We start from the raw sequence: 25,186 nt of genomic DNA on the forward strand, positions 1-25,186 counted from the left end.
TAAGACTTACAAGGTTGGGAAAATGGAGGTAAAGAGATTCCAGCTGCCCGAGGAAGTGAGCAGAATAAATAGCGGGAATTATTAGAACGATAGCTACAGAGCATTATGCAGCAGAGGCTAGGAGAGCCAGAGACTTGTAGCAGTAGTAATAAACACAAAGACAGGAAAAAGAGTGATAAACGGAGCATTTGAGTGATCCAATATTATTAGTAAAGATAAAATCTGAACCAAAACCTACACTAAGTTCTTATTCAGGTTTACATTACAATAAGTAATCACATGGAGGTAGTAGACAGTGCATACAAAATACTACCGTGATGCTAGCAAGTAAGCAAGGTACTTCTTAACATTTTACGGACGTTCCTGACAGTGAATAATCGATAGTGATGGATATTGCACCACGTTACGGTCTTAGTCAAATGTTACAATTACTATCCAAAAGGACTATCTTTAATAAGTACAACCCCTTGAATGAATAAATTTCTGGTCTTCTAACACTGGGAGTTCGGAAATCAGGACAATATGCGGATCCACTTTAAAGAAACTCGGCTCCATTAGACGTGTGGCCGGGAAATGTAATGATAAAGTAAAAGAGAGGTGCTATTTCTAGTTAGATCTCATTTGGAATATGCCGAAAGTATTTGGGATCCTTGGGAGAAAGTTTGGCAAAAAGGATTAAATAAATTCCTGAGAAAATCCGCAAGGTTCGTGAAAAATTGTTACAATAAGAAGACGAGTGTGACAGGCATTTTCGGGGAATTAGGCTGGGAGCCACTTGAGGTGCAAAGAGACCAAGCGAGACTTTTAGAAAGGCTCAAGACAAACGAGTATAACAATGACACTGAAGGAATTATTATTGTGGCCCCACACTCTTTAGGTAGACCGGACCACAAAGATAAGATAAGGGAGACACCCAGTACAAATAGATACGAGTCCTCGTACAAATACTCGTTCTTTCCCCGGAAAATGAGGAATCATGATAGTAAGAAACCAAGGTCACTATAGAAATATTAAAAACTTTCGATTTACAAGTCAGGACAAGATTAAACGCCTTGTATTTTAGACATAAGGTATATTCGTAGGAGCATGTTTATGTTGGTTGATAGTATATGTATTTGTGTGCGTGTAAGTTGAAAAGGTTTTCGCATGAATATCGCATTCGCCTCTGTAGGTTTAGATTTGCATAAATTTGTTGATTTTGCATGTGCTTTTATTCTCTTTCACGGGTGGAGGCCTAACAACCCTAGCCACATGCCCTTGCGGCGGCTTGATGGCTACTGTGTCGATGTAGAAAAAGTTACGACAATTACAGATTGCGATTATAATAACCACATGAGTTTTTAGCTTCGTCTGAATTCTGTCGACTAAATATCAAACTTTTGAATATGAAATGGATGATCTGGTAGCCTAACCTCACGTTGATCCCTGATTATTAACTCTCAGATTCTGGATGGAGCCGGAATATCTCAAGCAGAGAACCAAAACAAAAAGAATATTTTTCGCAGATGTTCATTTTTTAACCTGGAGGACAATGGTTTAGAAATAAATAATCATTACCTCCGAACATATATATATATATATATATATATATATATATATATATATATATATATATATATATATATATATATATATATACATATATATATATATATACATATATATATATATATATACATATATATATAAATATATATACATATATATATAAATATATATATATACATACATATATATATATATATAAATATATATACATACATATATATATATATAAATATATATACATACATATATATATATATAACCATATATATATACATATATATAACCATATATATATATACATATATATATATATATATATATATATATATATATATATATATATATATATATATATATATATATGAGAAATGTAATAACATTTTTTGATATTTGAAGACTGTAATAGAGGGGACAATGTTAGGCAAACGAGGAAAGGGGAGGAATAGGATAGGGATGTTGGGCGGGATGAAGGGAGGAAGAAAGTGAACAGAGATGAAGAGGGACCTGATGTAGAGTAGATTGTTGGATTGTGATTTTTTGGAGTCACAAAATATTTATTTGGTAGTTGTGTCCATCCAAAAACCTACCTTAGCCGGTAGATTACATAATAATAATCTACTTTTTAAAGAATTGCCCTCTGGCATTTTCCAAAATCTCCTTGGATCTAATGTATACTTTCCAGACCAGGCACAGTTTTGGGGTTCACGTACGTAAATTTTAATTGTCCAAAATTCCATTAATATGAAATTACAATAATCACCGCTTACATCAAGTAATCCCAATATCCCCTGCCACACGTCCAGGTGGTGTCTAGCAGGGTAACGTGGAGACATTTATTTACATGGACAAACGCCCTCTTTTGAAGTAGACCGATGAATTTGAGCTCATCTCTCAGGATAATTTACCCAAGGAAGTTAACAGCTACTTTGACTTTATCTATACATTATTTTCATGCTTAAAAATAATAATTATTATTCGGTATTCGGTTTAGTTACCTTAGTTGAGATGGATAGGCCGGTAATAATTATATTTCCCAATACCTATGAAAGAAACTATTTATTATTTCTTAATATTTCTCGTAGATGGTATTTTACACCATTATGCAGGCCATTTTACGCCATTGTATGCTTGGGTGATGACCGATTGGTATCTATATCCTCAAATAATATCTTCTGCGATTGATACCAAATGTTGTCAACGCATTCTGAATTAATTCGGACTGACACAAAGTGAGGACGCTCCTTTTCTCGGACCAAAAACCGAGAGTCCGGTTATATCAATTTTCCACTCCGCTCCACCGCTTCCCCCGCCTCCGCCACATCCACACCCCTCTTCCACCCAACCACAACTTACGAGTGTGTGCGGAAGATACTCAATCCTGTCCGCGATCAGTCCCCTCCTTCGGCCCCGCCTCCACGGCCGCGTTCCCGCGCTCCTCCGTCCAACCCCTCATCGCCACTCACTCCCTCCCCTTCCCACGCTAGTGATTAGATGATTGGGATGAACGCCAATTGCGATGTCGAGGCGACAAGGAATTCGAAGAAACATGCGTCGAGATGCCGTTGCGATGCAAACATTAGCTGTTCGTATGTCATCCCGTCCCTAACCCGATCTTTTATGTGATGAGAATAATAGGGTAATACGCAGACTAATCTCAATACAAAATAAATTAACACGCAAATATCGATATCCTCCATTGTCTTTCAAGAGAGGGGGGTGGCTGAAACTCATCGTAATAATCAAGAAATCAAAAACCATCTAATCAAACAACTGGAATTATGTGATTCGAATGCGACGTCATATTAAATCATATTGAATCGACACTTACATGTACAGATATTTTTTTAACATAAACATCGAAAATTTATATTTAGCATTCACGTCGTGACGCGGAATAGTGAATCAGGCAGCGCCACTCAGCTCATCACCATCTCTCCAGTTTCAAAGGATACCAGGGAACCCACCAATTTCCATTATATTATGACGCGTAAACCTCACTTTTACCATAATTGCCGAGTATATTTAAGTTATCCCATTTCTAGACAAATTATCCGTGCATAATTTTAACAGCAGCAATACATAAATCACTTCATCTTAAAATCTTTAATCAATGGCTGGGGCAGGTCGGCTTGGGTGAAGTGCCCACCCCAATCTCGGGACGTAAACAACTGGACCGGTGGAGCGGTTTCCAAGCGGCACGTGAAGGGATTGCAGGTGACTGATCTCAGGATGTTGCTGGAGGTGGTAAGAGGCTGGCGTGTCGTGCGGGAGGGTGGATGGAAATTGGCGGAGGGAGATTGTGCGGACCAATTTGCTCGACTCGTTCTGCCGGGATAAAGTTAATTGAATTTCTAATCTAATACCGAATATGTAATCACTATATCCTCAGGCTTCCTCCTTGGATCAAGAGAATTGATTAAATTTGCTGTTTCAGGTATAGCTTTGCGGAATTTATTCATAACTGAGACAGATTTTTCTTGGAAAAAACTGAAAAAATTCGGGCTTACTTGGAAAAACATAAAAAACCAAGTATTTGGGCCTCAATCAACAGATATGATGATACAAAGTGCTTGCCAACGAGGAAATACTTGGAAATCTCAAGGAATTTAATTCTCCCAGGACCGTGGGAACAACGATTTTATATAGCCGACGGGCTGTTGAATTTCGCCTTTTACATACGATTTATATACTCGTATGAGTTGGAGCTTTATGGATGTTTAAACTATCTTTGAGCTAAGAAGATGAGCGTAGATCGGAGGCTTTTGAGATGTGGGTGTGGCGAAGAATGGAGAAATAAGTTGGGCAGAGAGGTGGAAAAACGCTTAATATTTAAGAAAGTGAGGTCGTCGCAGTTGACGAAATCCGGAGAAATTAGAAAAACTTGCCGGAGAAAATACTGAAGTCTGGTGGAATGTTGAAGGCCATGATTGAAGGGAAAACTTTGGAAATGCGAGTTGGACGAAAGAGGAGAGTAAGCATTCTAGATTGCATAGAGGCAGGCAGAAGTTACAAAGAAATGAAGATTGAAATCATGAGAAAGTTCTCGTGATGCGTAGGATGTAACAATCTTTGGAGATCGTCCAAAACATAACTTTAATGGGTAGGTTATCTTGGGTGAATGCTGAAATTTTAAGACCCCACACAAGGTTTCTGGATATTTCTGGTCAGCTTCACGGCTCTCCTCCGCCACGGCCTTTTTCACACCCCTCCCGCCACCCTAAACCGTGGATTGAGTTACCGTTCCCCATCACATTCATTCGGCTGTTCAACGGTCTTTCGTATGACCTCGTGGTGGCGGCCTTCCGAAACCGTCTTAGGAAAATTTACATTCGGAGGCAGGCTTCAAACCAATTTAACCCTCTCATCTTGCTTCAACTAACAAGTTTTCGCGCCGTACAAAATTACGTTCCCTAGAAAATTGTTAACAAAAATTTTGTTTTCTTCTTTACTCCTTTATCTAGGGATTAGGTGGTGGAAGGGACTCCATAGACTTAATCTCGCTCCAACATATAGACGAATACCTACATAATTATCGAGGTCCCTGTTATGAACCCCTTTCTCGTTGTAAATGCTTCTTTGTCTGATGAAATTCTCCTCATTTTGTCGCTTTTATTTTAACCGTTTTCGTCCAAGACACTTCCTAGATAGGTGAGCTGTTATATCATATCTAGTTTATGCCCCCAAATATTAACTTTTTTAGCCCTTGAAAATGTCTAATTTTCCACAATAATTTATATTGTACGACTTGCAACCATTATACTACTAATAAATTTATTTTTATAACCTTTATCTCTTTAAGTGCACCACATTTACTCGTATTGCCTCGGGTGGGGGATGTGGAGCTGGGTGTTGTACTACAAAGTTTATATAATACATATAATACAAGTAAATACATAGTAAACTTCTTGAAAATTCGGAAAATTTGGTGTATGCACTGTAAGAATTGGAATTTGCCACATTTTATGAACTTCTTGAAAATTCGGAAAATTTGGTGTATGCACTGTAAGAATTGGAATTTGCCACATTTTATGAAGGAAAGTATCTTATCGGTCTTGAGAGACACTGCGTATTATCCAAACCGAAGCAGTGGTTCATGCTTTGTGCATATATAAGGGCCAAAACATTTTTCCTTTGAATATTACTATTTCGTGCTTCAACCATTTTAATCTAAGACCTTTTTTTTGCTGTCACACCTATGTATTTGTTATTTTTGTTAGCTAGAGGTAATGCTTAATTTTTTTTCCTCGGCAGTAAAGAGGTCAAGAGAGAGTTTATTGCGCATTTGGTAAATATTCAGGCTTCCTCTCGATTGATGAAAATGAAAAAAATTTAATGTGACTGAGAAAAATGCTACCCTCACAATTATTTGCGTCATTTTAAAGGCGTATGCAAAGTTAGCGAAAGAGGGCATGAATAAACTTTCAGAATGATGGTTTCATTTTGCAGGAAATTCATATTTGACAATTAAGGAGGGTTCACTTTCAATAAGTTACAATTACAATGGAATTTCTGATCTAAATAGAGCACTTACCCGGAATTCTGCACGAATCACGCATTTTTTCAGCATACGGTAGAACATTGATTACATTATACGAGTATGTTACACGCCCTGCATCACTATGGGTGTCTCAACCATACCTTGTTCTTTCGAGCCTTTTGTGAAAAATAATTACTAGGTAAATATGCCCAAATATAAACTTGTTTGGGGATGTAAAATACACACGATATACGACAATATTCCCTGAAATTCGTCAACATAATCCAGGGGGTTTCTTAATAGTTGTCTTCGATAAAAACCGTAAACTGTTACTGCGAAATTTGATAGTGTCAATTTTTACTTTAAGAAATAAATTTCTAAATGCAGCATTCCGTTTTTTTTTTAATTCAGTGTTCATTTTGCCCGCCCTAATCTAAGTACCTAGTAAGCACAGGCCATTGCTAGATTGTGTGCCAGGAGTTGATTGCACACCAGGCACGATACAACAGCAAAAGCTAATTTTTTTCTTTACTTTTAGCAAGGATAGAGTTTTTGTAGAGTAATTCAAATAATGCTCATCATTTAAACTATAGGTACATGCTTTACGATATTTAAGTTAGAGCTTAGACCTCTAGGGGTCATGAGAACTCCTTTAAGTCCTTAAACCACGTCAAGGTTTTAGTCCGTTTGGGGTTCTCCACTTAATTTCTTAATTTGTATTTCTCAGATCTATTCTTCAAAACACATTTGTTTCATTATTAAAAACCGTAAGATATCTTTCAGAGAGAAATAACTTTTAAAGTCCAAATTTAAGCCAGATTCATGCAAACCATAAGGAGACACTTGAAAACGATTATAGATTAGTGTTGTCACAATGGTTCCAAGAATATCCAAAACTTTAATACACAGTTACAACATTGGTATAAAATGCTTCTTGGATGAATTTTTTCCCCATCTTTGAGTATTAATGGCTATATAGAACCTGTCATATTATTCGAGTTTGTTTTTATTTCTAACAATATATTCAAAACGTCAATCCATTGAGTTCAAAATATTGATGTTGGTGGCTATGATTCCATGACCTGGAGAGAAAGTTGCTGAATGACATTTTCAGTATTTTTAAGAATGATACGCAAAAATTACTCGCGAAAAAAATTCTAAATTTCGGGTCGAAGTAGCCTCATTGATAGACTGAGCTACTGACCGGGGGGCCTGGGTTCGGTTCCTGGTGACACCACTGGCCACCCTCCAGCTTCTGTCTATCTACATGGTAACTGTTCGCCACCGCTGGTGTGTGTAGCAGGGCTGATTTCGCATTAAGCGCGAGACATAAAAAAATAAGTCTACATTAATTTTAAGTTTCAATTTATTTCTGTAAAATTCCTAATTTTGTTTTTTTTTAACGGTTCGGAATCATGGTTATTGAGGCAAAAGAATTAACGTAGATTGGAGGCTTTTGGAATGTGAGTGTGGAGAAGGATGGAGAAGGTGAAACCAGAGATCACGAATACCCGGGGAGGTATTTTGGATGAATCGCCGTGCCGAGGAAAAGGCGGGGTTTGACATCCCCGTTACGCAACGCTAAGTCGAACCGCCAGCGGCCGCCCTCGGCGCCGCGGGCTCCCGCAGCTACCGAGTGCCGCGGCGAGTCGGTCGAGGAGACGGATTGACAGTTGAAGAATTGATTCCGTCCCGTGTGTTACGTAACAGAGTGGCGTGGTAGCCTCGGGGAGGGTATTCGGTTACAGACCGCAGGGTACCGGGTTCAAATCGGGGTGATGTCTCTGGATACCCCCCTGCTATAACCCAAGTTGTGTTATTTTCTTGGAACTGAATCTTTCTGGGAAACAGCCCGCGGCAGAAAGATAGGATCACTCCCTTTTGCGTGCATGAATGTCAATCACCGCACAAGAGCCTGACGTGAAAAGAGCTCCATCCCCGTATGGAACAAAACGTTCGGTTCCCTATTGGCTGTGCGTTGAAGTAGTTCATTAGCCTAGTAGGTCAATCAAGTAACATTGAGAGAAGCGATATCTGTTCTGTCAGTCATAAAATGTGTCCTATCTCTAGAAATGAAACTTTGAGAAAATTTGAGACAAATTGACATATGACCATACGTAATTATTTTCAATTAGCTATTTTCATTCTCCCGACCAATTTGTCGGTGTAAGGCACGCGTTAAGTAATAAAACAATAAACCATTCCTCTCGCAGAACTCAATTGCTTTTCCATGGGTCATTCTGTGTTCATTAACCGTTGTGCGCTACCTCACTCCCATCTCTCCCTTCGCCCACCGTCGCATTTCAAGCCTCCATCACTATCAAGTGTCTAATGGCGGGAATATGTGTGAGCGTGTGTTTGTGCGTAGATATCCCAACCTATTCCAATGGAACGGTATCATGTGCGCATGCAAATTATTCGTAATAATCACGCTGAAATTATAATTTCTCGCTTAGGTTCTGATCTTTTTTCTCTTAGATTTTACTTTAACTGATGAGCCTAAAAAAAATATTTTTTCCTGAAATTTCATCACTCTTTTTTAATGAAATCTCTATAAAACCGAGTATTTTTACTTCTTTTCTTTTTTGGGACAGTTTTAACATCAATTCAGTTCCTTTTCATGAAGCTTAATAAAAGTAACTTCCAATAGCAGCTTCCTACTTGAAATACGTCGATTCATTCTCTTCGTAAAAAATCAAATATCCATGACATCATTGAATAAAAAATGGTTATTTAATGATTTGTTAAATTAAAGTCACTCCTTCATTACTTCGTCCTATAGTTCTTATACACACAGCTCATTCATTTCATTTTGCTTCTACTTCTGGTACACCTGCTTGTTTTTTGCCTCACCTAATGCCTTCTCACCAGAATTGTAGGAGAGGTACTCAACACATGATGATTCGCATAATTTACGTTACCTTAACTCTCCTCCCCTCACCCTTCCCCACGCATATCCTCTCCGCTCTTCCCCCGTGAACGGCATCTCGTCTACGTAGCGAACCGAGGACGGAGGTTGGAGGGGTTGCTGTGAAAGGGAAGTCTCTTCAAGGTGGCCCATGAAGAGACGCTGCATAAACGACATTTTATTCTCTGGACACATGGCTCTGATTCTCTCGGTAATTTCTTATCGACCTTAAATACTTCTTTCGCAGTTAAATTTACTTATTCCATTTCAGACTCCAGCATCTCCTTTTTTTGACACAGACATCTCACTTTACAATAACAAATTCACCACTTCAGTACATATCAAAGCTACTAACCGTCAGCAATACCTACACTACACCAGCAATCAAATAATCACACAGTTTGGGTGGAGTTGAGAGTGCACAGAGAGGCTTGCCCGGGAATCGAAAAAACAATGAAAATTTGAGAAAAAAGTAAAATCTATTTAAGAATACATTGTAATACGTGTGGTCAGGGATCGTTTTCCGTGAATGGAGAACGAGATCTGTTCAAAAGGTTCCCGAAAATGTTAATAGCGCGCGTCCAGTTGTTTATTTTTTAATCCACTGCGAAGTGTTGTGTCCGCGAAAACTTTCCAAATAACCGCATCTAATTACTTTCATTATATCTTATTTAGTTACAGCCGTTTATGTGAATGTGTGTTCGTGGAGTACGGCGAAAAATTCGGATCCGCGGAAATTAGCTCTTTGAAGGAGCAGCGTTGTCCTGCGACTGATGACCCCCACTTCGAGAAAAAGAACGATCTCGTTCGCGCAAATTGACGATTGACTGTCTGGAAATATGCGGAAGAGTGGATAGGATCTGGATAGGTTCGACGGAAAACTTGAGGATGAATCCGGTCGCCGCCAAATTCGTGCCTCGCCTGATGACCATAGACCAGAAGCTATATCGAATCAATCAGGATCTGTTTGATCAAGCTAAAGAGAACGAAATCTTCTTGTCCAGGATCATTACAGGTAATGAGTCATGGGTTTGTGCATATGAACTCGAAACAAAAGTGCATTCTTCACAAAGGATTGGGGAAACATCGCCCCGCCCCAAAAAAGCTTGACAAGTTCACTAGAAATTCAAGGTGATGTTGACTGTTTTTTCGATGCAAAGGGTATTGTACATCACGAATACTTACCTAAAGGGGAGATAGTCAACATGGAGTACTACCTGGGGGTAATGAAACACCTAAGGGAGAGAAGCAGGCGAAAACGGCCCGAACTTTGGAGGAGCGGTGAGTGGTTTTTTCACCACGACGTGCTGACTCATTCGTCTGTCAGAAATCAAGAATTATTAGCCATAAACAAGACCACTGTGCTTCCCCACACAATCTACTCACCAGATCTGGCCCCATGTGACTTTTTCCTGTTCCCCAAAATAAAAACCCCGCTCAAAGGAAATATATTTACCACTATTCCGGAAAAATTCGATGCAGGAGCTTAAAGCATTTTGGAAGAAGCGTTCCAGGACTGCTTCAAAAAACACCGTTGGTATACGTTTAACGTTGGGGAGGAGACTATTTTGGAGTGGACCCTGTCCAATAATTTGTTAGTTATATATTTTTTGTAATCAAAAAGTTCGGTAAGTTTTTGAACAGGCCTCGTAATAAAATGACGGATGAGATTAATATAAATATTTGAGTGGCACTGAAGTCAAAAATATTTTTAAAATATGTTAAAATAAGCTACCCACTGGAGTAAAAGAATGCCTATGTAAAGTGAGATAATGCATCTTAACCCCTCAGGTCTATAAGCAATTGTATTAAAACCTAATTTTTTGTCAATTGCACTCATTATACTATAGGATATTTCACATTTCCGTTTTTTGGAATTTAAAGATTTTAATGCAAAAACTATATTATTCTTGAACTAATATGTTTTTGCACTCATTGTATCTGTATTGTATTTGAAAAATTAGCCCAAAAGAATTACACAAACAAACACCTTGCTTAGAGTTTAGAGTTTTGATAAATATTTACTAAAAGGCTATCACAAAACATTAATCCTTTTACGACCTTACTTTACCTTAAGTAAAGCACTGGTAATGAAAAAATAACTCTTTGTCCTTAATCTTAAGTATCAAAACGATTATAAAGGGTAAATACCGATGAAAAATTCGTCCAATAAAACAAACTGTATCCGAGGAAATGTCAAAACTTATGTTGATTGCATACAATTCAATTGTCTTTGAATGGATGATTTTTGCGTCAGAATGTTTATACCCGAGATCTTGGGTAGAAAATAGCATCCAGGGCGGTACGTATAAAAATAACCTTTATGAGAGAAATTCATAATACGATAATCTACGTATATCGAGGAAAAGTATAGGGATCACCGATATTAATACATACACATACGCAAGAAGCATACATTGTATTTTGTAGTGTTTCTTATTTTGTATATCTCCACTTAAAATATTTAACTGATCACGGTACTTCACGATTTTCGAACGCTGCCAATTTCAGCCCAATGTCACGTAATATTCCGGTTTTTAAATATTCCCTACTTTACGTTTATCCATGACCGATGGTAAGCGCCATCAACCTACATTACTGGTCTTGGGGAAATACTGAAGGGCCCAACAGGAGTGAGCGAGCTCTTACTCTTGAAAGCTATGCATCCGAACTGTAAATCTAAGGAACCACGCATCGTTATTTATACGTTACGAAGATTTATTGGCGTTGGCATAGTAGTAGAGTGTTACAAATTGAAGTGAACAGATTTGATAGTCTGTAAAAAAAATTAATAGTAACTAGGTTGTTTTTCTCGCATAACTCTGCAGACAAAAGGGTCGCGAACTAATTTCAACCCATAGATTGGGCAAGTAAGTCCTTCATGTCCTTTAGATGAATATATGACCTTTAGGGGATTAGAAAAACTGATGAAGGATTTATAATCAACTCCATGCGTAAGATAAAAGGTTGTTGTGGCAAACGTAGAGGAGTGCATATTGCCGATTCGTGACGTTGGCTGGTATGTCACGAGCTTCGTAGTTATTCGATGCAATTAATTAACAGAATTTCAGGAAAGGGAAATGAAAGAGTTAGCTGGTCGAAAGAAAACAGAGGGGGAGAGGGTTCGTTGCATCACATGCCGTGACGATGAGAATCAAAGGTGACGCACATCTTTTTTCAGATTACATAATCAATTACTAATTCGAAATAGAACCTTGATAAAAAATGCCTTTACCAATCTAAATAGTTAACATTAGAAAAAATTAAAATGCCTCAATTTTATTTTACTTTCTAAAGTTTCCACAATTTCATGATCATTTCCAGCCGATTACTTTAGTAGCATTACCATCCCTCTTTTCAGGTTACCACAATTAATGACTGTCACCCTCCCGCATCCAGATCCAATGGAAAACACTTTAATACAAGTGTTTTCCATTGGAACAAGATCAAAATACACAAGGAAAAATAACAAATTCTAGCAAATAGCAGAAGATTTTTTTTCTAATTTGCATATGGAGAGCATTGTTTAACGGGATGGGTTAAATAGTCGCACAACAAGCTGTGGTTGGAGATTAAGTCACTGAATCAGCTAGGTAACAAAATGAAACAAAAGAAACAGCTAAAAGTTCCAGTGATTCCATAAAAATAATGAGGAAATAATGATAATTGATTCTAACAATTATCATTTTTAACTCCAATGGATTATTAATAATAGGTATATCTCGTGTAGGCAATAATTAAGCACTTATAGTTATTTGGTGGGCCTTACATTTATTTTTTTAATAGGAAGAGGCTCTACAGGGTCCTGTATAACACGATTGTTTGAATCCAGGGGACCTCACTAAACTCTAATTCTACGAGCTTGATGTATTTTAACCGAATTCTCACATCGGTAAGTATTTAGTTAGAGATACTCAATCAATGCGTCAAGAAACTTAAAGTACCAGAGGAATATAATCCTATTTATTCTCATCATTTTCAGGAACTGGTATCAACCCTTGTGCTAAATTATTCTTCGTGGTTAGCTGTAACACCAACATATTTTCCTGCTATGCCAGTCTCAAATTTAGACAATTTAATTATAGTACTTAAGCTTTTGCTCTGGGTCCAGTTTTTTAGGCTTTGCTTAGATATATATATATATATATATATATATATATATATATATATATATATATATATATATTATATACATTATATATATTATATATATATATTATATATTTTTTTATGAAAAACAAGTAACACATGACGCATAAAAGAACTCTCACTTTGTAGATTGTTTGAGCTTTCGGCATTCTCCGAGGCCTTCTTCAAGTAATAAAATTGTGATTCTTACTAGAAGAAGGCCGAAAGCACAAACAATCTAAAATTTGAGTGTCTTTTTACGTGTTCTGTGTAACCAGTTTTATTTTGTGTTCTATTGTACCATTATATTGCTCTCGTGAGTGCTTTTATATCATCTATATATATGTGTGTATGTGTATATATACATATGTATATATATATATATATATATATATATAGATATATCCATATATATAAATATATGTATGTGAAGATATACATATAACTTATGTGGAAGTCTCACGGATGTGAATGATAATGGATATCAAGTTAGGACTAGCGAACAAAAACACAGGAACACACATAAAAGAAAAGAAACTCACAAGGGAGAGTAGGAAGGTACTACTTCCAAAATACACACACATTAAAACACGAAAACCCGCCATATGGCGAGCATAAAACTCATTCACACGGAAATAGATATAAGGAAAAGAGAAAGGAACACATATAAAAGCCGAACACAAGAAGCCTTCCCCACAACAAGCCTTACCCACCTCTCGTGTTCGTCTTTTATACGTGTTCATATCCCATTTCCTTATATCTATTCCCATGTGAATGAGTACGAGTATGTATGTTTGTATGTATATTACAGAACGTACTAATGGAAATGCTACCAAAGAATACATGGAGTATAAATTTCACAGGAAAGATTTTAGAAAATCTTTTATACGGTTCTTGATATTTTTTAAGAATTTTTAAAAATAATTTTATTTTTTGAGAAAAGGCTCTCTGGAGAAGTTGCACAAGTTGTCACAGGCCTGATCGATCAGTTATTTTTAGTGTATTGTAAATGTCAATGACCAGTGGCTGAACCCTTTGAGTTGTGTTACAATTTGTCTCGTAGATGCTTCTGCTTTCCAAATCGATGCGCATTTTATCACAAAGGACATCCACGAAGTAAGTTCCGCCTTTATTTCTTTCCACTACAGCGATGCAATCTCAGTTCGATGAATGCGCAGCAGAAGTAGTGATTCCTTGGAAAGGTACTTAGGTTATTTTTAGGTTAAAAACTGGTAGCGCACGTTCAATCGTGCTTGTTAAAAATGGGAAATAAAATTGAAATATTTTCCCCTTGTGCGCTAAGTTCCTTGATTTGTTATCTGTCCCCGAAGAAATGAAACCAGTCAATATTAATCGAGAAATCTGAGAGGTCTATAGAGACAATGTAATGAGTGATTCAATGGTAAGGAGATGGGTGTGATAGCTCAATAGAAGGACGTGATTGAGTGCATGGTGATGCACGAAATGGGTGTCCACATTTTGTTAGCGATGATTTGGTTCGCGCAGTTGAAGAAAAGATCAAAGAAAACCGGCATGTTTACAATTTCTGCTTTGTACGTGAAATTTTTCCAAATTTCAAGATCACTAACTTATGAAGTCGTTTCCGGATAACTTAATTTTCAAAATGAATCTGAGATTTCCGCAGCGTTTACCCACAATGTTAAGTCTCTCGGGCGTTCCTACGCGTCAGGGTATTTCTTGGCGAGGACAGGTTCTCCAGCCATGCTGCTGGCGTCTTCATCTACATCTAAATATACACAATACCCCGCAAGCCACCGCAGGGGCGTGAGGCGGGGAGTGTTAGGTCACCACCAATAAAAAGTAAAATAACCATATGCAAAACTACACCCACAGTGGCATATACATTCATTTAAAAATCCTTTCATTCTACACGCATGCAAATACGTATATCATCATCTAACTAATAATTGCACCTTAGGATGATGTAAGAAATTTATCTAATAACGTGCAAGCTAGAATTTGATAAGCAAGAAGGTGAAATTCAACTACCACACGGACACGCAACATATAACGGTCTCCTCCCCAAGGACGCAGGTAGGGAATGTGACCTAACGCTGCAGGTAGCGGGAGGGTTCCCCATGTAGAGGGACGAGAGATTGAAGGGGAAACTTGAAACAGAAAAGGCAGAGCTAGCAATGCAGTAAAGAGTACTTCATTAAAAATGTAAGAAGTGTATCTTCAGGTCAGAAGTGACGATGCGCCAGCTTCAGTTAAGTTTTAAAGGGTTTTATTCCGTAATTGTAATAGGCACAGAAGAAATAACAGTAACAACAATAAAGTATAAAAATATTAAGGATACGGAATCCCCGTTTTAGGAACAATCTTCACTTTGAGGGTGGACTGAAAGATAGTTGATCCACAAAGAGTGTAGCGATGGCGGAAAGACCTTCAAGAATTTTCGTCGGGAGCGGCATCGGCCCGGTATTTACAGAAGGGCGAAGGGAAACCCTCAAAATGCGTCAATTTTAATTTCGGTTTTGCCCGTCTTATATTGGGGACTGGGAACCCTAGGTTGGCTTTGATTGGCCGAGCCGGGCAACAATCCTGAATAACCTCTCCCAGCTATTTCGTAGCGTATAACCGTCCTTTCAGTTGTAATAGTCGGGGTTTTTGGTTATCTCTATTGCCTCTCTGATTAGCCAAGCATAATACCGCCTTTCGGCGCAAATAACTTTTGCTTTATCGAAGTCCATTCTGTGGGCCGGTTCAGACCACAGACTGAGCGGCAAAAGAAAACAAGCGTATGGGCAGTGGACTTGAACTTTTGGAACGTTACGAAGATGAGGCTCACGACCATCCACCCAGGATATATTTACATTCTTCCATTTACTCCTCTGTCTAAATTCTCAATCACTTCGCCTGAACCAAATGGTTTCCTACTCATTCCTATTTACTGCTCCAATAGTTTTGTTTGCGGTTTTCAATATCTCTTTCCTGATATGTTCCCATGTTTCCTCTATCATACCCATTTGTCAGGCCTTAGTCATTATATTTTCTTTTATTGCCCTGTTACTCCTTTCTTTTCGTTCCGTTTAGAGCTTCCACATTCCATTTCTTCATCCGTCACTCCTGTTTTATCCTCCTGATACACCCCCTGTGTAATCTCCTTAGTGTCAAAATACATTAGAACTAACTAATGAACTAAATCCACATCCGCTCCCGGGAAACTGGGCGGATTAATTACGCAGTTCCTAAATTTGTGCCTATGCGTAACATCGTCAAACCGGTATCACTCTGAAATCTCGGGAATTCTCTGAGTATTTCTTCGTCCAACCTGGTTTAAAACCAAGAGGTCCTTATAATTAGATCATTTCTCCAGGTGAACTCTATTGTTTTACACCCGCGGTCATTCCCAGTTTCATTAACCGTATTCCCCTACTCATTATTCATCTATCCCTTCACCTAGCTTCGCGCTCAAATCACAAGCCAAGTTTTCCTCCACAAACACCTGCAATTATATCCTCTAATTGATCCTATATCCGGTCAACTTCTCCCTCCCTATGATTTTTAGTTGGTATGTAGGCTGCTCAGTGGGCCTCCTCTTGATCTTCCGTGCTGCTGTTGATGATTTCGCTTAGCAATGTATTACGGTAGTTGCCAGGACTTGTATTTATATTTACATGTATATCATATTAGTAGTATGAAATATTTAACTTAGGTGACTTACTTTTGTCTTCCTTATTAGTGTTTTAAACGCGAGACGATCTCTCAAGTGGCCGATCTACTGGAGACACACGCCTTTGGAACCGTCTCACTGCGGAACAGGCCGTCGACCTATCTGGAATGGGCATATCTACCAGGAGCACTTTTCATTGCTACCTCCAGCACAGCTCTATATGTTATCAGAAAGCACGATCCCTTTTACCATGTCTAGTCTGTATTACATGAGGAGGGATACATTATAACATGCGAGGAAAGTAATTCATGCCGACCCCGGTGGCGGCGGGGTAACGTCCACGTCTGCCATTCCAAGGGTCGCGGGTTCGATTCCCGCCTGGGTGAGTTTTCCTCCACCTAGGGCTTGGGTGTTTGTAAATGTGATCATTGTTATCGTTGTTAATAGTTCGGTGTAAAGGCCAAAATGCGCTGTTTTCGGACTTATACTGAATAAATAAAATAAAATAAAACACTACGAGGCATATTGGAAAAAGAAGGGTCGTTTTACATTATCAAAATATTAGCGGGTCAGTTTTTCGCATGCAGCGCCATATATTGATTTTTTTCAAGGCCACTGGAGTTATTGTTTTGATTCAGTAATCGTTTGCCCGTCTCTGGATGTCATCCATCTGTGATAACAATGTCCGTGAAAATCGTTGCTCCCGTCAATTGCGAAGTGCGTGCTGTGATTTGATTTTAGTGTGCAGAAGCATCATCAACTACCCAAATTCATTGGAAGTTTTTCCTTGTTTATGGATTACAGTAATGAGTGAAGGAAAGGTTAGAAATGGTGTTAAGACTTCAAAAATGGCGACATAAATGTGAATAATGAAGAGCGGAGTGGCAGGTCCATGGCCAATGAAATCGTCGAACAAGTGGGCCAAGAACTGCGATCAGATAAACGATTAATGCTCTGGCTGACAAATCTCCTCTCGTTGGGCGCGTAATTATATACAAGATTACTGCGGAAAAGCTCGGATATCATAAATTGTGTGCAAGATGGGTACCGAAAATTCTCACCGACCAACACAAAGGGCAAATAATATTGAGTGGATGAGCGTTTTCGGACCGCTATTGACAGTCCCAACATTGCACTTAGCGATAATTACCTCTTCTTCCAATTGAAACAGTGTTTGGTGAGCAACGGTTTGAAAACGACGAGGACCTCAAGACCGCCGTTGTCAACTGATTCATTTCCCAGTCGGTGAACTTCTATGATTAGGGATGAAAGAAGCTGGTGCAGCGTTATGAAATGCACTTCAAAGTGGACGGCGATTACGCATAAAAATTAAGCCGGAAGCTAAAACCGCAAATAAAACGTTTTCTAACGAATATATTTTATGACCAAGCAGCCCTTGCTTTTCGAATATGCCTGACATAACGTAAAAGGCAAAAAATATATCTAAGGGCTGAGAAACAATTTAAATGTTTTTTTAAGTGAGATTTAATATGGAAAAAGGCGTTGACAGGAATGAATTAGGAAGGAGCGAAAGCGTTTGAAATGCGGGCATAGAAGAGAATGAAAACGATTGTCTGGACGGAAAGAATGAGGAGGTAGTGAATAGAGCTTTTATCAACATCAGATTGAGACAGTGGGGAAGGCACTTGGTAGGAAGGAAATATTTAGTCGTGGATGTTGGAATGAATGGTTAAATGTGAGGGAGGTTAAGAACAACGGAGGTTAGAGATGGCAGATAATTTCAAGGAGGAGAGGAAATATGGCGGAGAGTACTCGTATGTTCAAGAACATGCAGGCGCTGAAAGGTCACCACGAGGAGACCTGTGTAAAAGCCAGAGCTCATTCATCACCATGAAAGTCTCTCATGGAGAGAAGGCTTAAAATTATCCAAAATCTGCATTCCACTAGAAAGCCGTCGACGCCTCTTGGGTAAGCCGTTCCTTACGAAGAATACTGTAGCAAGAAAAGGTGTGAAGGAAAGAAAACACTCCGGTTTCGATCCAGTGTCTGATCATCTGGCTTTCGAAATACTTTTCCTGCTATGCTCCCATTTTTCCTCTCTTGTACAAGGTATCGAAACCGTTCACAGTAAATTCATATTTTTGTGGAATGGCAGAGCATTTACCTTTCCAATGCATCACGAAGGAGTTCCACAAAGTCTCGCCATCCAACGTTGCATACCGCGTGTAAGTGACTTGAGGGTGCAGGATATGAAGATAAAAGCGTCACGCTCGAAATGAACGACCGAAGAGCATGGCGACTGACGTACCGGGCTGAAATACGTAGTGAATATTGCTCTTTTTCATTCTAATCGTTAATACTAAGGCATACTCGGCCAAGCTCATTTAAAAAAAAACTCAGAATATAAAGGAAATTTTGCACTCTTTATTATGTACCGCATTTAAGATACTATATAGACCTCATTTCCTTTTTCCGGGGTAGAATGTCAGACCCCAGTACATTTTGAATAACCTAACGAGAACCACAAACATATCACGAAGGACGGACTCGTCAATAAACGAACTGGACAAAAAATTATATAAATGTGGATTCGACCACGTTACAATCGCGGTTGTATAAATTTCTTTTAACGTGATAAGAAGGATTCAGTTTCAGTGAAAACATTTTAACAACTTAAATTTCTTGCAGAGGAACTTTCATGCAGTGAAACTCCAAGATAATTAACCTTATGAGAAAGAGGATATAAATATAAAAGGAATATTAAACATATCCGCTGTTACATATTAAGTTTCCCTTTCAATCCCTCGTCCCTCTCCGCGGGGGCAAATTCCTGCTACCTGCAACGTTGGGTCGCATTCCCTGCCTTTTACAGACTCTTTGGGGTAGAGTGTTTCGTGGTGCATTTTCATGTGGTGTTTCAATTTCTTGCTTGTTGTGTCCTGGCTTCCGTGTTGTAGGATGGCTTTCGTGCTGCATCATGGGGTGCAGTTTTTTAGTTGTTTTGCGGTATATGCGTTTGCATGAGTATTGGATGAAGGGATTTTTGCATGAGTGTGTGCGCTGCTGTGGGTGTAATTTTCCGTGTTGTTTTTTTGCATGTGGTATTTTTCCTTTTTACGGTTGGTGACCTAACACCCCCCGCCACACGCCCTTGCGGCGGCTTGCGGGGTATTATGTAGATGTAGATGTAGATACATTCATCTACAGAAATATTAATGTAATAACCAAAAGAAAATGCCATGTGATATTGAAGTCTTCCAGCCACAATTCAAATATTAAGTACACAACCTTTAGCAGAGTGACAGAAAGGGTTACTGTTACCTGAACAAAAAGCAGACTCACTAATATCCCTTCCAATGCAGGACTCGAATCAGCTACATTTGGAATTGGTCGGCGATTTTTCTTGTATCATAACTTCAAGGAGAAATCTGAAATATTGAAAATGATAGGTAATTTTCAAAACAATACAGCCATAAAAGACTATCTAGCATATAATCTTCTGGCATGGTGGTGACAAAAAACACATTATTAACCTAACTTCAATTACATGAAATATCTGGAAAAGCTAATGTCAAAATGTTCTGTAAATCCTTAATACTAGTTTAACAATTGTTTCAATTGGCAAAGAAGAACGAACAGAAAATTTTCCATCAGCGTACTCTCCGACCAGTGTAATGGATAAAATCTCAGAGAAAGTTGAGGTAACGCGAATTCAGTGATGGAAATACCATTTCGCCAATGCCTCCCATTATTGGTGGCTCCGTCAAAGTGAGCCCGAAGCTTAACCGGTGTTCGGTCCACCGAAAGTACCAATTTTCATTTCTTACATTTGTACGTGATGGCACCATTGCGTTGTAGCCATTTTTATAGAATGTGCTAGAATAATTTCAACACGCAGATTAGAAATATTGGACGTTCCGTAAGGGGCTAGACCACACATTGGACATGAAAAATTGCAAAAGAGAGACGTTTGTGCGCGGCGGGTTTGGAGACTTCATGCCCAAACAACAGGGCGTTTACGTGTAGTTTTCTTTGCAGCTCAAGTTTACAACATATAAAGATGAAGAGTTTCTTTCGAAAGCTATTACCACAGATGAAACTTGGTACTACCTCATTTTGATACTAAGAGAAAACAGCAAATCCCCAAGTGGAAATCTCCGGCATCACCAAAACAAAAAAGCCCGAACTGATGAAAAAGAATTATTCAAGAAATAATGTATCAGCCGGCCCATATAATAGTAAATTGAGTATAGAGATATATTGAAAAATCTTGCAGGCCATTTAAGTCTTAAAATACCGCATTTTAAGACAGCCGGCCTGAAATATGCTCCGCGATAATGAACAGTCGCACATCAAAAATGTTTCTGAGAATATTCCGTTAGAATCAATGTGTGGTGACTCCTTATACTCCATCTTAAATAGTTATATATAAATAGTAATAATAAGTGAACTTATGCATTTCCATGCATCAAAATTGCTGAGCATTTCCATACTACAAAATTGCGTTTACTCACTCCTGTTATAATTAATTACTGAATTTATGGTGATAAAATGAAAAATTCAAAGGGACATACACAGTTAAATATCTTTTTAATGCAGTGGAACGCAGGAATGCACGAATGTCAAAAACTGCATTTCTATGAATTTAATATGATTGAATTCTGACGACTAACTTGGTGAGAAATCAACCTCATTCGTAGACCATAAATTAAGCATGGTTTACTTTACATTATTCAATACATTGATAAATTACTTATTTAATTCCCAAGTCAAAGAACGAGAATCATTCATCACTTTCTCCTCCATTCATAATTCTAAAACTCGCTTTTCCTTTGACATTGTACCTGTCGCCAAGTTTCTCAGCAAAAAAATTTCTATTGCTCATAAATTTAAGAGCATCAGTAGTGATGTGGTGGAAATTATGGGTATCCATAATTCAAAAGATAGCTAACTATATTTTCCACCCTTTTAAAATGGAAGCACATAACACAACGCGTTTTACAACACATGCATTGCCATATAAACGGAGATTGCCACCAATACAAAGCAAATGATTATGCTACGGTGAAGCGGAATGCGTTGTGTCATTTATTTCAAATAAGAAAGAGTAGAAACTACAAAGTTATTTCTTTATTGAAATTCTATTGCCGCTTAGTATTCTAAATTACGTTTAAATTGTGGTTAAATTATCTTAAATATTATGTATTTGAAGCAAGGTTTTATTTAATTTTCCCATCGTTTCTATGGTCAACGCAAAAGTTCCATAACTCTAATTGCCTTGATGCCTATGAAGTTTCCAAAACAGTTATTTCTCAATTTCTCTTAAGCACGCATCAGTGATCTAAGGTTTTATTTATTTTTATGATCATTAAATTCCGAAACAGTTTTCCAGTAAATGAATCAGTAAATCGAAGACCTTTGATACGAATTGATCCGTTAGAACACCAAAGTTGGTCCCGGACGGAGGTTGGATAGGTGCTTTGCATAACTTTACCTTGTTGCTCTTGACCCCTACTTGCATGTGGCGGACAGGTAAAACATGGGTAGGCGAAATGAACGAAAAGGTCAAATCGCTTAAAAGGCCGTAGATCCTCTCACACCAACAATCAATACAAAATATCAACATAAGAAAACCCTCGGTATTCACCCGTTTGCCTATGGAAATGTTGTTTCATTCGTACAAAATATACAGATGATCAGAATTTTAATGGAATTTTCAACGTGCTTTAATGCAGACACCTAACGCTACTCACGGAAGATGAAAACAGACTCTCTGATGAGCCGCGCTATAAAATGCACATTTTCCATGTACGACGAACTACAAAGGAACTAAAAAGGAATAACTATTTTTCTGACCAGGAACGTTAAAGTATGCTAGATAGGAGATGAACCGAATCAAATAGCATCCCAAACAAAATATCAAGATCCCCACATCGGTATCCAACTGTACCAGGTCATGTCCTAATATACATATGTAGGCCCTTGGTGAAGAATACAAACTTCTCAGGAGGGATAAGAAACATTGGTTACCCATATCGAAGCTATTTAAATTCCCAGATTTACGTCTGCTAGAAATATTCATCTTTTCATAAGACCGGGATGTATATTCCGTGTGGCAATATTTATAGCATGCACACGATAAATTGATTTCTCTCATTTTTGACACTTTTGTCGATATTACCACTGCATTAAAAAATCAAAACAGTTAACCGGTAATTTGATTTTGACTATTGAGGCTCAGCCAAATGGCTGTGATATTTAGACATTTTAGACAAAAAATGATTTTTTGAAGTGCTTCGAGGATTGGAAAAAAATTTGGCAGAAGTGTATAATATTTTATGGGGATTAATATGAAGGGGACAAAATAGCACGAGCCAATTGAAATGTTTAGGTTCTCAGCAACTTCTCTGAGGGTGATTCGACGATTGGCCAATACTATTTTCTTCACTTCATTAATGTTTTCGTCTATTCCTGACGTGCTCGGGTGTCCGGCACGATTTTCGTCGTTCACATCGTCTCGGTCCTCTGAGAACAGTTTGTACCACCGATAATAGTTGCTTCGGTCCAAGGTAGCTTCTCCATATGCCGCAGTCAACATTCGGAAGGCGTCCGCGCACTTAATTTCGTTGTTCACACAAAATTTGATTCAGATTCTTTGATCCATTTTCTGGAACAGTCAAAAATCTAAAAAAAAGCCAAAACACGTCCATGCAAAACAGCTGTCAAAAATTAACGGAACATTCAAAATGGCCGAAATTACCGGCTTATAGTGAGAGACATAAGTACCATACATAGCGCTACAAAAAAGTCGACATATATATATATATATATATATATATATATATATATAGTATATATATATATAGTATATAATATATATATATATATATCTGGTAGTCCAGGGGTAGAGCGTTGGATTACTGAACGGAGGTCCCGGGTTTGATTCCCGATCAAGTCTCTCCGGACACCTTCAGCTTCACCCAAACTATGTTACTTTTCGGGTACCAGATCTTTCTCGGAAACCATAACCGGCACAAGGAAAGGAATTCAACCCCCTACCCTGATCATTTCACACACCGTCGGGCTTAGTACTGGGTGAACTCTACCACCGTCTACCAAACCGACCTTAGAGTTAATTCGGGCTGTGTTTGTAGTTTTATTTTATTTTATCACGGTGGCCAAATGTACCAATATAATGTCATGCCATAATAATACCCTCTGTGAGGTAGGAAAGCTCAGGTGCCCTGAACTTTTTTAAAAGTTCAGAATTTGGGAACTTTAAGAATCAAAAGGCTCGCCGCCCAAATCCTCCACAACCCGTGACGCTTGCTCGTTTCCTGGAGAGTTTGAAAAGGTTGAATAAATGGTTCGTGAGGTCCGAATATCTTGAGTATCCTTGAGGGCGGATATAATGTCTACGGAGAAAAGAGGATTCAAGTGCTCAGACGCGATACATACCCTCTCTTTTTTATCCAAAAACTCAGCCGATGCACAGGCCAAAAACGTTCCATATTTCATCATGTGTATTCAATCCCTCAAAGTTGATCAACTTTTACGCGCGCAGTACTGTTATTTTGGTGATACTTGAGCGTGGCACTGCATTACTTAATGTTGATTGAAGCATTCATTCAGCAAATCTTGGACGCCACCACTTGAGTATGTGTTTGATCGGCAGTGGCTTACCTTGGTACCTTTGAAAATAGCAGCATGTTTGGGACTGTTAATTGCGTCGACAGCTGAGGTTATTTGGCAATCGGCATAGTCAACATTAAAATTTTCATGATATGGGATTGATAACAATGCAATTAGAGCAACGCTTTTGTTAGATGTTCTTAACTTCCTATTTTAACGTTGACATTAATAATTGGAAGAGCATACCACTCGAACAAGATCCTTTCCTGTGAGCATGAGTTTTCACACTCAATGTGTGCTATCATTCTCATGGAAAATCCTTTTATCGGACCTCATAATGTTCCTAATGCGCCATTCATTTTCCACCATTTTCACCTTCGCGTGAAATATCAGGCACTACCTCCATTTCTTCACGGCCTCCTCATCCACACGCACTCCCATCAAGTACCGCGACACAACAGGTATTGGCTTTCGCTCAACGTGCTAAATTTTTGTATGTTGTGTAGTAAAACGTTTGGCCATAATACTTCACTTGAGAAACATTATTCTCTCTCTTAACACATCTTGCGTTTTGTAATTCCAATGAGACGTTTTTAATTGCATTACAATTTGATTTCGCACAAGCGGTGAAATAGCGGAAGACAAGTATTTTCAAAACCATGAATAAAAAATGAATAACACGTTATATAACTCATTTTCTTATGGTGATAAGATGTTTCTAACCGGTTTCGTATCAAGGCATCTGAAATTACATATTCATGGAAAAAATGGAATATAAGTGAAAATTTAGCCCAAGAAGAATGGAATGCCTTAGCCAACAATTTCATTCAGGCATGATGACCATAAAATTAATAACACTCAAACTGGAGCAAAAACACGCTATCTCCTTTGAATT

This window comes from Hetaerina americana, unplaced genomic scaffold (genome assembly GCF_022747635.1).
Source record: "Hetaerina americana unplaced genomic scaffold, ioHetAmer1.1.p SCAF_4, whole genome shotgun sequence".
NCBI classification, from domain to species: Eukaryota; Metazoa; Arthropoda; class Insecta; order Odonata; family Calopterygidae; genus Hetaerina; species Hetaerina americana.